This window comes from Triturus cristatus, chromosome 4_1 (assembly GCF_964204655.1).
Source record: "Triturus cristatus chromosome 4_1, aTriCri1.1, whole genome shotgun sequence".
NCBI classification, from domain to species: Eukaryota; Metazoa; Chordata; class Amphibia; order Caudata; family Salamandridae; genus Triturus; species Triturus cristatus.
The window spans coordinates 275,194,189-275,211,500 of NC_140585.1; positions in this window are offsets into that span (position 1 = coordinate 275,194,189).

The following is a 17,312-nucleotide window of genomic DNA, read 5'->3' on the forward strand; positions in this document are numbered from 1 at the left end:
CAAAGGGACATAAGCCATTCACTCCGTCGGATCGCCGACAACATGGGCAACCCTCCCTGTGCCACCAGGCGAAGACCACCACCAGCCACAGGGAGGGAGGAGGAGGAGGAGGAGGATTCGTCCGACGGAGCGTCCCAAGCATCGTCAAGGCCTGCATCTGAGGGTCCCCGGAGGAAGGTGGGTCGTCCACGGAAAAGACCGTGAGAGGCAGCGGACCATCCACATCTCCCAGGTCACCTGGCCTGGCACCTGGCCTTCATGTGCGACAGCATCACCTCATTGACTGACATCATCTGCCACATGGACTTGCTAGTCACAGTCTGACTAATGATGCCAAACACTGTGGTCTGGACTCTGATGACTTCAAATGGCAAGGATCCCATCTCCTCCTGTGAATTTTGGATTCTATGGTCCCTGCATTGCACCTTTTTCAGTGCACAAATCACGCCCCAGACCTATAATTAAATAATTAATACGTGAAATTTTATGTTGCAGTCATTTAGCATGAGTCCACAACATACGTGTGGGGATATGTCAAAGTATGCCTGAGTGTGGAACTAACTCCAGCCATCCATACACTTGGATCTGAGTCCGGTCGAGGACACACATGTGTCTCAATGTATCACCAAATACAGACATGGAGCCCAATACTCACCCGTGATGGCCTCAAGCTGCTGAGGGGGGCTTGCATTACTGCTCAGACAGACCAATTTGGAAGAGTATCATGAAGGTGTAGAGGTCATGGGTCATGTTGATGTGCCCGGGGAGGGAGTCCCAGGTCTGTTTGGCGAGGTGGGAGAACTATCTCCTGCATGCAGTGTTTATGTGGATGTGATGAATGGTGGCCAGGGCAAGGTGGGCTGCACGGAGTTGGGCCAACGGGGTGTTGGATGACAGACATCCAAGGTTTGTTTTGGGTCTGGGGTTGTGGACTGCCTCCTGAGTGTGGTTGAGGAGTCTGAAGGTGATCCTGCAGCAGACAGTGAGCCATTCTTGCTATCTCAGGTGGACGGTGATGTGGCTGGGGCGGAGGATGTTGAAGATGAGGTGTGCGGATGCACCCTGGATGTGGACAACTTCTCCTGCAGTTCTGCTGTTGTTCTACGTAGAGGGCGGTGTTGTAGTTGAGCCGGCTGGTGTCGTTGACCTGGCGGACGGTCTGTCTTGCCTTGTAGTGGATCTATCTGTGGATCATTTTCAGCATGCGGAGGGTGTTGCAGCATGAGGTACAGATGGTGGTGAGTTGCATGGTAATTGTCAGCGATGGGTCCATGATGAACACCAGCTTGCGTGTGTGGCCACTGGGTGCTGGTGCGGTGCCCAGATCAGTGGGACACAAGGAGTTGAACCAGCCGTAAGGGGACAATCCTCAGATGATGACCTCAGTCCTGTCCAAGTCCAGCCTCAGGTGGCTGATGTTCAGCCATTCGTCAATGGATCTCATGCCTTCTTGAAGTTTGGATCTGGCAATGGCTGGCTCTTTGGTGAGTTTGAGGAGCAGCTGGGTGTCAATGGCATACGAGATGATGTTGAGGTCGTGTGTGCATGTGATGGTGGAGAGGGGGGTCATGGAGACATTGAAGATCGTCACGCTGAGAGAAGAGCCCTGGGGCATGTGCCACATGACCCCAGTGTACTACATGCTGCAGGGTGGAGGCAGACTCCCTGGGCCTTGCTGGTGAGCTACTTTCTGATTTAATCCTGGGCGCTCCTCTGGATACCAGTGTTGGAGATGTGTGAGCTGACAGTGTGTTAGCACATGGTGTACAATGCCGTTGAGAGGTCAAGGGGGGTGGGCTCACCATTCTTGAGCAGGGCAAAGTTGTCGTTGGTGGTGGCAATGATGACGGTTGCAGTGGTGTGATTACTGGGGAATATGGTCTGGTGCTGGTTGCCTGGAGCTGGTTGTGTGGAGGAAATTGTCAGTTGCTTGTTGAGTGTCTTCCGGATGACAGTTGCTGGGTAGGGAAGCAGGGTGATATACCAGTAGATCCTGCGGTACTGCCATCCGTTGTTTAAGAAGGGCCTGGGTCTCTGCATGCCTCCAGCACCCATGGAATGTGGCTAACTCAAAGGAGACATTCATGACGCGCTGGACGTGGGCTTCAAGGATGGGGAATGATGTGGTTGAGATGTTGTGTGGGAAGGGGCATGATGGAGAGCCAGAGTGGATGGTGCACATGAGCCAGGTGGTGTACTTGCTGCTGACGGGAGTCCAGAACCTGAGGGGGGTTTGTCCTGCGGATAATAGTGCTGTCTGCCTCTGTGTGCCAAGGCTGTTGTGTATGGCCATGAGCTAGCAGTGGTACAAAATTGCAAGGGATGTGATATGCCTTGAAAGGGTGGGGTGTCTTGGATGGAGATCTGCTGTCAGTTCACTCACAATGCTGATGAGCTCCTTGATGTCGTGTGTTTTGGTATCTCGGCACTATCTGAAGGATCTCCACTTGTCCTTGCTGATGATATGGTGATGTCTGTGTTTGGTCTTTTCCAGGCCTGTAAGGTAAATGATGGCTCTTTGTGTTGCAAGGTTTGCACAAGAGTCCGGCTAGGTCTATAGGAGTCCAGTAGCTCTGCCTTGTCCCAGGTGCCTTAACTGTTGTTGTGCTTCACAGGAAAGTCCGTCAATGTGGTAAGATTGTTGGATCAGTTGCTGATCCAATGCGTGAGGTTTCAGGGTGTTGCGTTGGTGTTGTTTTGAGTGTCCCACACAGCTTGTCTGTGGTGACTTACATCAAGCATCTTTGGGGGATCGTTAGCGGGGTGTGGGGCAGTGTGTTGCTTGTCGGAGACGTCGATTAAAATGTTGATGGACCAATGATGGATGATGGTGTGGTTCTCCTCCAGCCAGAAGTTTCTGGCCCCCGGCCACATGTAGCCTGTGGAGGTGAGGGCGTGCGTGCTGATGTACGTGTTGATGGCTTAGCACAATTGTGGATGTAGGCCTGGAGATCTGTAGATGACTGTTACTCTGAGGGTTGCCAGGGAGTTGCTGCAAACCCGGATTTGTGACTCTGAGGGTGTACTTGTGAATAAATTGCAATTCATCCTCCGGGATTGTTGGTGCCGTCCCTGCGGGTGATCTTGTATCCGTCTGAGATGGCAATGAAGAAGTCGTGTGCTGAGGATGCTTATGTCCAGGTTACTGTCATGAAGGTGATGTGTGGGGCTGTTGTGTTGAGGAGGTAACAGAGTCCAATGGCATGCTGGTAGACGGAGCGGGTGTGGAGTAGGAGGCACATGACCTGGTTGTTCTGACAGGGTCTGGTAGGCTGGGCAGCGCTGTGTAGGCAGTTGGAGTTGCACACTCGGCATGCGAAGGTGTCCTGTGTGCGCTTAGGGGTTGCCTGATAGCAGGCGGATGATTGTCTGGAGGACATTGCTTGGAAGTTGGCTGCAGCATGAGCCTGTTGTGTGACGTGGGCCATGCAAAGACCAGAGGCTCGTGCACTGTGCACGTTGCAGGCGCAGACGGTCCTGCCTTTGGCACGGCATTGGCGCAACAGTGGCACAGACAAGCTGCTGGCTGCATTATGAAGGGGTGGAGGGGGAAGGGAGGAGCATTTTGGAGGCGTGTGGGTTGCAGAATCAGGGCACTCGGCGGGGTGGTGCCGCAGGTGAGGCAGCAGCAGGTGGAAGGGGTGAGAAACTCAGCAAAAAGTAGCACACAAAGACAAGGAGGTCAGAAAGGCACAGTGCAACAGGTGTATGTAAAGGAAGGAGTGTCAGGTTGCTCATGGGTCACAAAATGTATGACCACAGAGTCAGGCAACAAAATGCGGAGCTGCGCACAGGAGACACACCATCAGCATGTGTTCACGTCCCGTTGTGGGGAGCAACCTGCACAAATACATACACAACCAGGGACTTCATGCACAATAGATATTATTAGCCATGAAGAACTGCATGCATGTTGCCGAAGTACACATACACCCATATGTTCAATATTTGACAAGTATGCCATAGATGACGCATGCAAACTGGCAAGAGAGCTGCAGTGACAGAGATGAGGCACTTTGGATTGTGCTGAACACCTTTATTCCACATACACACACAATGGGAAATGCATCCATGTGAACAGTCTCACAGGTCAGTTGACAGAACATGTGGGACATACACTGGACCCCCCCTTCACGACACGGATGATGTCAATCCCAATAAACTGGCACACAATTTAAGGGGATGAGCCAAACATATCCTGCTGCACACGGAGAGGCTGCAATTCCCCATAGAGCCTGTTGTTGTGATGTCCCACACTATGTCCACCCATAGCATCCGCAATGTTTCAGAGGCAAGGTTTACACACATTGATGCCTTCATCAGACGCCACACTCCACTACAGATGACTGTCAAGAAGGGTGACAATCATGTCATGGGAGTGATGCTACATGTTATATGCTCCATGGTGAGAAGACATGTATGCATGGTACCACAACATGCACAGAAGCAGGCCCACACATTCCCAACCCGTACCACCACCAAAAAGCCTTGCTGCAATCCTTACCCAAACTTACATTTCCACATGTACATGCATGTAACGCTGATTCAGCACACGTTGCAATCCTCTTGAGGAATGGTAGGAGGACAACGATGACACGAGCAGACAACATGCGCAAAATCCTGGGAATGACAGACACACAAGAAGTCACCAAGAACAATTCTCGCCACACACATGGACATTTACAAAACATGAACAATGTTGGACACATGTAAATTTCAAAGAAAGTCTCTCTGCAAAACTGTGTGGCATGACATCATCACTAGAGTGACACATCAGAACACACATCAAAGTCACTTTGCATTCAGTCAGCTGGACACACACATTGCAACACATGCCACTCAATGCTACAAGCTTGCACACTCATACCCAGTGACTCACCATTATGAGAAGAAGTTGCGTATGAGCTGACTCTGGATATCATCATCCTCCTCCTCATCACTAGCCTCGTGAGCAAGCCCTTGATTCTCCACGGGTGGATGTTCCTGCTCATCCGGATCCAGCATGAGTGGCACTGCCTTCTCAACTGCCATATTGTGCAGCATGCAGCACACGAGGAAGATTCGGCAGACCTTCTCCGGAGCATAAGGGAGGGACCCGCCTGTCTTTCCCAGGCACCGGAATCGGCTCTTCAGGAGTCCAAACGTCCTCTCAATCACTCGCCTGGTCTGCCCGTGTGCATTGTTGTACCAGTACTCTGCAGCTGTTCTTGGGTTGCGGAGAGGTGTCAGCAGCCATGGCATGTTGGGATAGCCAGAGTCCCCTACATGGAAACATTATGTAAAAAAGTGGGTCAGGAGATGCCGTAAGAGCCAAAGATACCGCAACACACAGGACAAACAGAGTATACCCACCAACAAGACATGCTCGTTCGTTGTGCAGCCGCAGCATCAATTGTGGCACCCTGCTATGCCTCATGATGTAGGCATCGTGTGCTGATCCTGGAAAACGTGCACAGACATGGGAAATCAGCATGTTAGCAAGACACACCACAAGGGCATTTATCGAGTGGTAATGTTTTCTATTGCGATAGGCTTGTTCCTGTGCCTGTGGTGGTACCAAAGCCTCATGTGTACCATCAATGGACCCAATGACATGGGGCATCCCTCCCAGGGCATAGAAATCACCCTTGACATCTTTCAACTCCTCAGGAGTAGGAAATGTGATGAATTCATTAAGGTGCTCCAACACGACTGCTAAAACATCACGCAGGACACGGATGAACATTGTCTGTGACATGCCACCAACATCAACTATGGTGAATTGAAACGTATCTGTGGCAAAAAAATATAGGGCTGCCATCACCTTCATCTTTGGAGTCAGTGCAGTAGTATACCTGTGTCACGGTTGGAGGTGTGGTGCCAGCCTGTCGGTCAAGTCCTCAATCAACTGTTGAGTGAATCTGTAATGTCGGATGCAGGCACGTTCCCTCATGGCACCCAAGTCTGGCATTGGTCTTGGGACAGGCGGTGCCCTGCAAGACATTGTTTGTAAGAATAAAGATTTTGAGTCTGCCAATATCAATGTCAATGAACATAGCACATGCTACACTGCTAATACACATCAGGTAACTATGGAGTTGGGTGTGTGCAATCCATACAGGACACATATGCCAGCTTGCTGGCACTCCCACAAAAAGCCAGATACACCTGTTGATTGTCAAGTCTACATGACATGCCCTGAAGTGAGTTGGTGGCCAGTCTGAGTGAAGAGCCACAGATATCACCGGAGTGACACACAACCACATAGCTGCATTGGAAGGATGTCATCTCATCCACACAGCTGACTGCAAGGCACACGCACAGGTCACAAGGAATGTCAAAAGTACATGTCAAACACATTGCGATGAAAGGGTACACGTGACAAGAGAAAGACACAGCGGTACAAAAGGGGGTGGTGATGGACGGAGCATCAGAACCAATCAAATACTCACACCCAGTCAACAGATCTGGGTTTGATCCATCACCGTTCTTTAGCCCACTCTGCCACCCCAGTTCAGACATGGCCATATGCAAATCAGTCTGACCCTGTGCCTCATGGGAACAGTCCAGCCCGAACTGCCAAGCCATGCCTTCCCTGGACCGGAAACAAGCTTCCTAGGACCGGTTTCTGGCATTTCAGCCGTCTTCAGCCAGGCTTGCTTGAATCCAGTGGCAAAGTGAGCAAGGGACTCACGTCTGAGCATACCCTGCCAACTTATGGCGAACAAAGCGGTACAAAAGGGGGTGGTGATGGACGGAGCATCAGAACCAATCAAATACTCACACCCAGTCAACAGATCTGGGTTTGATCCATCACCGTTCTTTAGCCCACTCTGCCACCCCAGTTCAGACATGGCCATATGCAAATCAGTCTGACCCTGTGCCTCATGGGAACAGTCCAGCCCGAACTGCCAAGCCATGCCTTCCCTGGACCGGAAACAAGCTTCCTAGGACCGGTTTCTGGCATTTCAGCCGTCTTCAGCCAGGCTTGCTTGAATCCAGTGGCAAAGTGAGCAAGGGACTCACGTCTGAGCATACCCTGCCAACTTATGGCGAACAAAGCGGTACAAAAGGGGGTGGTGATGGACGGAGCATCAGAACCAATCAAATACTCACACCCAGTCAACAGATCTGGGTTTGATCCATCACCGTTCTTTAGCCCACTCTGCCACCCCAGTTCAGACATGGCCATATGCAAATCAGTCTGACCCTGTGCCTCATGGGAACAGTCCAGCCCGAACTGCCAAGCCATGCCTTCCCTGGACCGGAAACAAGCTTCCTAGGACCGGTTTCTGGCATTTCAGCCGTCTTCAGCCAGGCTTGCTTGAATCCAGTGGCAAAGTGAGCAAGGGACTCACGTCTGAGCATACCCTGCCAACTTATGGCGAACAAAGCGGTACAAAAGGGGGTGGTGATGGACGGAGCATCAGAACCAATCAAATACTCACACCCAGTCAACAGATCTGGGTTTGATCCATCACCGTTCTTTAGCCCACTCTGCCACCCCAGTTCAGACATGGCCATATGCAAATCAGTCTGACCCTGTGCCTCATGGGAACAGTCCAGCCCGAACTGCCAAGCCATGCCTTCCCTGGACCGGAAACAAGCTTCCTAGGACCGGTTTCTGGCATTTCAGCCGTCTTCAGCCAGGCTTGCTTGAATCCAGTGGCAAAGTGAGCAAGGGACTCACGTCTGAGCATACCCTGCCAACTTATGGCGAACAAAGCGGTACAAAAGGGGGTGGTGAAGACACAGCCATTGAGACAAGGCAGACATGTATGCCTGGGAAAATATGATGTCTGATGCACACAGACCCTACAGCCGTGGGAATCCACATGTGGCATGGTGTGTGTAGATGTGTTCCATGCCCATCTCCACACAGACCCATGTTGGATGCACCAACAGCAGATGCAGTTGACCGAACACTGACATCCAGCTCATGGGAACACATGACACACACCTGACATAGTCACAAAGGGGCACGCAGATCGTGACATGTCAGTTGATAGAGTGTCCCTGTCCCTGGCATCAGGAGACAGGTGCGGGTGGTGATGACTGTGCCATCCCACTGCTGCTGTGCATGACACAGTTGGACTACAGACACACGTGGCAAGTGTCAAGGTGATGGGTGCCACATAGTGCCCCATCACACATGACATGTGTCCACAGGTCATCACACATAAATAGTGCTACTAGATAAGATGACCTGTGCAATATCACAGGCTGACACACCTAGGGCCTGCACATAACAGTATGCAATGACAAGTACTTGATGGACAGCCTTGTGTGACTCGTAGCCCTCCATTCCTGGCATGTGTGCGCCTGTATTACCATTGTAAGCGTGTGAAATGCATACCCGTAGGTGTCTAACGCACTGAACTACTAGTGCGTACCCATATGTGTGAACTAGTGCGTACCCGTAGGTGTCTAACGCACTGTACTACTAGTGCGTACCCATAGGTGTGAACTAGTGCGTACCCGTACGTGTCTAATGCACTGTACTACTAGTGCGTACCCGTACATGTGAACTAGTGCGTACCCGTACGTGTCTAATGCACAGTACTACTAGTGCGTACCCGTACATGTGAACTAGTGCGTACCTGTACGTGTCTAACGCACTGTACTACTAGTGCGTACCCGTACGTGTGAACTAGTGCGTACCCGTAGGTTTCTAACGCACTGTACTACTAGTGCGTACCCGTGGGTGTCTAACGCACTGTACTACTAGTGCGTACCCGTACATGTGAACTAGTACATACCCGTAGGTGTCTAACGTACTGTACTACCAGTGCGTACCCATAGGTGTCTAACGCACTGTACTACTAGTGCGTACACGTACGTGTGAACTAGTGCGTACCCGTACGTGTCTAACACACTGTACTACTAGTGCGTACCCGTACGTGTGAACTAGTGCCTACCCGTACGTCTCTAACGCACTGTACTACTAGTGTGTACCCGTACGTGTGAACTAGTGCGTACCAGTAGGTGTCTAACGCACTGAACTACTAGTGCGTACCCGTAGGTGTCTAACGCACTGTACTACTAGTGCGTATCCGTACGTGTGAACTAGTGCGTACCCGTGTGAAACGCACCGTACACCCGCTATCATCGCGTGTGTACGCTTCGTTTCACCATTGTACTTGTGCCGTAGGCGAACGTGTGAAACGCACCGTACACCCGCTATCATCGCGTGTGTACGCTTCGTTTCACCATAGTACTTGTGCCGTAGGGGTACGTGTGAAACGCACCGTACCTGTGTGTGGATTTCAAAATTACATAGGGGACACATAAGGGACAAGTATTAGGCCGTAAAAATGCATGCTGGTTGTCATGGAGACAGAGTTTTCAGTTGAAAAGTGTCGATCATGTGTCCTGGAACAGTCAGTTGGCCACAAAATACAATGTTGCAAAGTGGTTGTTGACTTGACATGATGCTCAAAATTTGAACGATGCGAATGCTGTCATTGGTGTATGTTTAAAGTAATTGGTGTATGTTTAAAGGGATTGGAGTAAACGTAGGATGCGAATGAGTCTGACCAATCACTATGTACTCCTCTAAATGAATGCCCTTCAGCAAGACAGATATAAGGCAGCCAGAACCCACGAGAGGGCACTTGCCTGCACAACTTTCCTGTCGACCACACTGCTGCTGTCTCTGCTTCCTCTGGACCATGTCACGTACTGTGGAGAGGGCCCAGCCATTCACCCAGGAGGAGAATCAGGCCTTGCTGGACGTCCTCCTCACACAGTACACCAAGCTGTATGGGAGACCAGGGGAGCAGGTGAGTGCTGAGTCCACTAACTTTCCCTATGCACCTGCTGTGTGAGTGTCAATATTGTGTCCAGGTGGGACAGACATGCAATGTTGTTTAGAGTGGGTCCCAGGGGGGGGACATGCTGATGTCTCTCATGCAGAGCATGATGTAGTTCCTGTGTGCATTCCTCACTTGCATTGTGCTTACTTTGACTTTCACTGCATAGTGCATGACACTTTCAGCCTGGCAAATCCTTGGTGGCTTTTTTTCCTATTGTCCTGGGGTGATTCAGTGGTCCCCCCGGTGTGACAGGTGACTGTACCCACAGATGTGTATGAGTTGAGTGGCCCTGTGGTGAGAGTGTCCAAATGATGTGTACGACCTCATGGACAGTGATGTGTGTGAATGTTCCTTGTCATGTGGGTGAGTGTCTATGTGAAGTGTTGCACCACAGCTGGATGGAGGAGGCAACAGATCAACCGATCGGATGTGACTAGTAAGCCGTGCTGTGTGTCTGACTTGCAGAGCTAGCATGACACCTGTGACACCCCACTGGCAAGTGGCACACGTGCAGAGTGAGGGTTGTATCCGCTGTTGTCAATGACAGGCGAGTGATCTGTGCTTGGGTGTGTCTGTCTAGTATGCTGATGGTGCGTCAGTGGAGTGGGACATGTGACTGCTTGGCACGTGCTGCCCTTCAGCCTGCTGTTGCATGTGCTGCACAGTATGTGGCATGATCAGTGAGTGTGTCGCACCCCTCATGCCAACATGTTGACTTTCAATGCCATGTAGTGCATTGGGGCTTGCACACAGGCCAATTTCTTATTGTGTATGATGTAATTCCTGTCTGCATCATATGCCCTGTGCAACATTTCAATGATGTTCAAATGTGTGTCTCTGGGATATGGAGCAGGTGTATTGATGTTGTGTCACTTTGTCATCCTGACAGGTAACTGCCTACGAGAAGGGCGTGATCTGGAAAGACATCGTCAGGGCCGTGAGATCTGAGGGAGATCGTCATCGCCAGCTACCTCAGGTGCGCAAGAGGTGGCAGGACATCCGGTGCTGGACCGGCGGATCGCCTGGATCCAGCTGGGGCTCGACAGTCCACGCCCCCACGGCGGCCACCGACGCCTGACCCCCCACATGAAACGTGTCCTAGCGGTGGTATTCCCTGAGCTCGATAGGCAGTTACAGGAGAGACTGCAGCAAGGAGGGGGTAGGTACATGGCTGTTTGTCGTATTATGTGTCGCCAGCTTTTGGAAGTGCTCTGTAGCCTGGATACACTCCCAGAGTTAATATGTGCAGTGCATTTTCTGTTCCCCAATGTCACCTGGTGCTCTTTTTCATCCCTTCTCCTCCTTGACATGTGTTCCCTGGTGTGTGTGTGTAATCACATTTTCACATGGCCATCTAGGGTGCCAGTAAATCTAAGTGCACATTGCTTTCGGCATCATGTGGGAGGGCGGTCTGTGACGTGTGTTGGTACCTTGCCTGTGCCAGACCTGTTCACTATGTAGGGGTCCATATTTGTTGTCACTGATGATGATTTTCAACATAGGGTTGTGAGCTTTAAAATGAACACCCTTGCAGCATGCATGACCAATGTTGTGGCCTCAGACATGATGTGCATGAGTGGGAGATGTGCATATTGCCATGGCGGTTGAACATGGTACAGTCAGCTCATTCCAGGACCACTGTGTCAGCATAGGTCTGCCTCTGTGGCATTGTTCCCTGGCCTAGTTAGTATTTAGCAAATGTGTGCTACATGTGTCCACTGGAAAGGGATACACCATTTTGCTTGTGCATACTCACACTGGGCAGTGCCTGTGTGGCTATTCACAAGAATCTGTTGATGGTTGTTTGTCACAAATATATGTTGGCAGCCCCACGAGGTGATGTTGTGTAAATGAAGCTATTTTTCCAGCACAGTTCTTGTAACCCTGAATAAGAGGTGTCACTTATTGATCTGTATCAATCACATTGACTCAGGCATGGGGTGGGGTGTGCAGTAGAGGCATACATGTGCAACCCTGATTTTTCATTGCCAGGTCTGACTTGTATGTGATACTTGGCTGTACAAAGAATCACCGTGCAGTGCCCCTGTGATGCTGGCCAGTGCTTAATTTACCTGCTTTGCAGCCTGTGTCAGTTTTTTAAAAACATGATTCCTGCTCATACATTTTTAGCACCTGTGTGTGGTTCAGATGCAACGCTGTTTGGACTTTGTGTGATGACATCTGTGTGTACATTCTGGCTTGCCATGAGGGTGTCCCCACAGTACAGCTAGGCTTTTTTTCTACCCAATTGCAGGCCCATTAGCTAATGCATTGTCCTGGGTGTGGACATGTGTGCCACTCCAGATGACAGGCAGTAGGTCATATGTGTAGCCAACTGTGTAATCAGGTGACGGATGGCCATGTGACAACTGACATAATTCAAGTTGTTACTCTTACAAAATTGTACCTTGGCACTCACAGCACTTGTCAACAGTTATTCATGTTTTAAATGTGGAAATTTGATGATTTGTGTTGAGAAGACTGATGTACCTGCATGAAAAAAGTCGCCCAAGGAAGTGCACACCAAAATACATTTCCACTTTCATGGAACACACTGGCACATTTTCCAAGAAGCCACTGTTAGAATTAAATGGTGTTGCAGATTCTCCATATACATGTTCCCACAGTGCTCTTGATTTTGTGAGACTCCTTTGTTGTTGGTGATACAAACTGACGAGTCTCAAGACATCCACATCTCTGTGGGCCCATGTATATGGACTTTCTGCAACACCATTAATTTCTAACAGTGGCTTCTTAGAAAAGGTGCCAGCTTCTTCAATGACAGTGTAAATGTACTTTTGTGTGCACTGCCTTGTGCGACATATTTCATGCAGGCACATGAGTGTTCTTTTCACGACATGGCGAATTGACACATTCAAAACATGTAGATTGTGTAAAGTATTGTGAATCCCAAGGTAGCTACATTTTTTGGTTTTGTGTTCCAAGGTACTTACAGGTCTCTGAGTGTGGTGACACCTTGAGTATTGAGGTGGGTCAGTTTACAATGGGTGCACCACTACTATTTCTTTCAGGTTAAACAAGAGGTGGCATGACTTCATTGTATTGTTGTGCTCACCGGTTCACAGACACTAGCTTCTCAGTGTATTTCTCAGTCAAGTTGTGGCCTTTTGTGTTCTTCTTTTCCTGGTGTCCAAGTGGCATAGTGGGTCTACCAACTGGACAGTACAGGGCTTACATATGTGCGGAGTTATCTAGCTGTTACTCATGATGCATTGCCTGATATGCACTGTGACCAATTGTTCTTGTGCTCATGTGTCAGATGTATACAGTTGACTGATGCATTTCGGTTTCTTCTCCTTGCCCACAGCATCATCATCCGCAACCGAGGGAGACACCTGCATGGATCTGGAGGAGGGACCCAGCGGCAGTGCCACCAGTGCTGTGGAATCAGAAGGACCGAGTGGCACGGAGGGTGAGGGGAGTCAGTCGGAGGACCTGTCTGGACACGATACCAGCTACGACGCCGACAGGTCCGAGGCTGACCTCCTTGAGGAGGCGGAGGCTGTAACACCAACTGACAGCATCCCCACATCTGTCCCCGCCTCCTCCATTACCATCTTCGCCCTCCCAGTTGCTCCCGTCCCTTCTGTCTGTGCAGAGTCCCACCATATCTCCTTCGTCCCAGGCACCGCACCCCCTGCCCCTGTCACCCCTGCTGCCCTCAGTGAAGAGTCGGTAGACACACTGCGGCAGTTGCAGGTTGGGCAGGCATCGGTGTTGACTGTCCTCCATGGACACACTAAACTGCTCACACAGATGGTGTCGTTCATGGAGGGCATGTCAGCAACGATGTCTTACCAACGCAGGTTTCTGCAGTCCATGTACTCTTCCCTGACGGCAGCAGTTTCTCTCCTGCAGCACTCCGTCCCCCCCTACCCCGGACCCATCCACACTGCCCTCTCCCATGCCTGCCCAACGCACATCCAGACAGTCACGGGCACGCACCCCACCAGACACATCCAGCACACCCTCAAGTAAGGCACAGCACACACCTCCTGACACGCACACTCAGGGGGATGTAGGCACACCCACAGGGGCTGGGGGCAGACGACATACACGCAGCCACAGTCGCAGTCCGCACTCCTCACAACCCTGTTCCTCCAAAACCACTCCCCTTAGCTCCCCTGCCAAACTGTCACCTAAGGTGACCTGTATGTTTGAGCTGGGCCTCGCCCCCACTGAGCCACCACCCCACAAGCGGGCGAGGAAGTCCCCGGGCACGGGAGTTGAGTCCCCCACCATGTCCACCCCCTCCCCCAAAAGCGCTGCACCCCATCCCTCGGCCACCACACCCTCCGTTGGCCCTGGGGTATCTTCAGGTGCAGGGGTTAGGTTGGAGGCCCTAGCAGCAGTGTGCAGCACCGTGTTCACCTCCACCTATGGCGCTGCCCCACCCCCTGTGGTGGAGACGTCCACCCCTGCACCCACCACACCTACCCCTCCCCCTCATGTCCCTGCAGTGCCTGGTCCTGCCACAGATGATCCCCCCCCCCGGTCGACAAACCTTGAGGTTCCTTAGTGCAGGCAAGGTAGGGGTGGACGCGGTCCCCTACGTCCACCCTTGGACTTGAGAAATGGACTGGCCATTGGCCTTTGTACATAGTATCTTTTACATTAATTTATTTTTGGTGCTGAATAAAGCCTTTTCTTTTACTTTCAACACTATTGCATTTCAGATACTTGATGTTGGTGATGAGGCTCCGGGAGTTGGTGTTCTGGTAATGTGTTAGGGTTCTGAGAAATGTTTTTGTATGATGGTCATGAGGTGGACCATGGTATGTGTGTGCCATCACCATGTCCCTGCAAAGATTCATTGGTAGTGCGTGTTCATTTAGTTTGGAGACATTGTCCCAAGGAGTGTTCCTTCCTCTGTGGCACCTGACATCTTCCCTGCAAACAGTTGCACAATTGCTGTGCTGACCTGTGTCCACATTTCCTTTGTTGGTGACGGATCCCTTCAACAATGGCCATGCCTGCTCACCGATGTCTCCTGCTGAATCGTCTGTGCCATCCTTGCTAGTCACTGTACTTGTGTTTTGGGTATGTAGGAATGCCTTCAGGGACAAATTGGCCCTTTTCAGCACTATGCATGTGTGTAATCACGGCCTACCACACAAATGGTACTTGTTATGCAGGGTATTTGGGCACCTGACTCACAATTGTGGGCATTGTATGTGGTGGAATTGAACCCTATTCCTTCCATGAGAGACAACATCTTGGTGGCTGGACCAGCACCTGTACATTCCTTACACTCCTGGGATGTGCGTGACAGTGTGTGTTCACTACGGCTATCTTAGTTTTGTATGCAGTTACATGACTATACAGTCTGTTGGCATGAAATCAGGGTGTGTATTGTGCTGCATCCGCCATGCATGTGTTATATGTCCTCACACCCACATGTGGTATGTCATGCAGTATGTGACAGACATCCATCGTCCTGGGAGTGGGACCCTGCTGTCAGTGATGTGTTGTAATAGCACTAAAATCATAGTCCAAAGTTAGGGATGCATTCATACCACCATGTAGGTGTGGTCATCTGATGATGATGTACACCCCCCATTTCTCTGACCACTGCTGGTAGTCATATACACCCACCCCTCATATGTCTGGCCACTGCTAGGAGTCATATGCACCCACCCCTCATATCTCTGTCCACTGCTGGTAGTCATATGCACCCACCCCTTATATCTCTGTCCACTGCTGGTAGTCATATGCACCCACCCCTCATATGTCTGGACACTGCTAGGAGTCATATGCACCCACCCCTCATATTGCAGGCCACTGCTGGTAGTCATATGCACCCACCCCTCATATGTGTGGACACTGCTGGTAGTCATATACACCCACCCCTCATATGTCTTGACACTGCTAGGAGTCATATGCACCCACCCCTCATATGTCTGGACACTGCTAGGAGTCATATGCACCCACCCCTCATATGTGTGGACACTGCTGGGAGTCATATGCACCCACCCACGCACGCCCTTGGAGCAGTACACTGCTGGCCTGGACCTACACACACCAATATGAAGGTAACATGCTGGGCCAGTCCTCTAAGCCCACATTCCTGGCGTGTGTGCGCCTCGTATTAACGGGGTACGTGTGACACGCACCGTACTCACACATTCATTGCGTGTGTACGGTCCGTATCACTGTTCTACTGTGTCATAGGGGTACGTGTGACACGCACCGTACCCACGCATTCATTGCATGTGTATGGTCCGCATCACTGTTCTACTGTGTCGTAGGGGTACGTGTGACACGCACCGTACCCACGCATTCATTGCATGTGTACGGTTCCGTATCACTGTTCTAGTGGAGCCGTAGGGGTACGTTTGGTATGCACCGTACCCACGCATTAATTGCGTGTGTACAGTCCGTATCACTGTTCTAATGGTGCCGTAGGGGTACGTGTGGTACGCACCGTACCCATGCATTCATTGCGTGTGTACGGTCCGTATCACTGTTCTCATGGTGCTGTAGGGGTACGTGTGGTACGCACCGTACCCACGCATTCATTGCGTGTGTACGGTCGTATCACTGTTCTAATGGTGCCGTAGGGGTACGTGTGGTACGCACCGTACCCTTGCATTCATTGCGTGTGTACGGTCCGTATCACTGTTCTACTGTGTCTTAGGGGTACGTGTGACACGCACCGTACCCACACATTCATTGTGTGTGTACGGTTCGTATCACTGTTCTAATGGTGCCGTAGGGGTACGTGTGGTACGCACCATACCCACGCATTCATTGTGTGTGTACGGTCTGTATCTCTGTTCTAATGGTGCTGTAGGGGTACGTGTGGTACGCACCGTACCCACGCATTCATTGCGTGTGTACGGTCCGTATCACTGTTCTCATGGTGCTGTAGGGGTACGTGTGGTACGCACCGTGCCCACGCATTCATTGCGTGTGTACGGTCCGTATCACTGTTCTAATGGTGCCGTAGGGGTACGTGTGACACTCACCGTACCCACGCATTCATTGCGTGTGTACGGTTCGTATCACTGTTCTAATGGTGCCGTAGGGGTACGTGTGGAACGCACCGTACCCACGCTTTCATTGCGTGTGTACGGTCTGTATCTCTGTTCTAATGGTGCCGTAGGGGTACGTGTGGTACGCACCGTACCCACGCATTCATTGCGTGTGTACGGTCCATATCACTGTTCCAATGGTGCCGTAGGGGTACGTGTTGAACGCACCGTACACGTCCACTTCCGTTGTTGCGGTACGCAGGGATTGCTGGCCACGCCCCCCCAAGTGACCAGACCCTGGTGGTAATTTATGGCCTCCATATTATAGGTTTGGATTTGAGTATGGGGTTTGTTTCCTGCCCCTCACCCCCACCCTGGCGCCTGGGTGTTGTTCTCACCTTCTGCGGCGTATGCGTCGGGTCCGGTGCACCAGGTCGTAGGCTAGGAGGACCGGGATGACACGTAGGATGGGGTTCATGGCGTGTACGTCGTGTACCAGGGCTCCGTTGCATAGCAGTTTGCG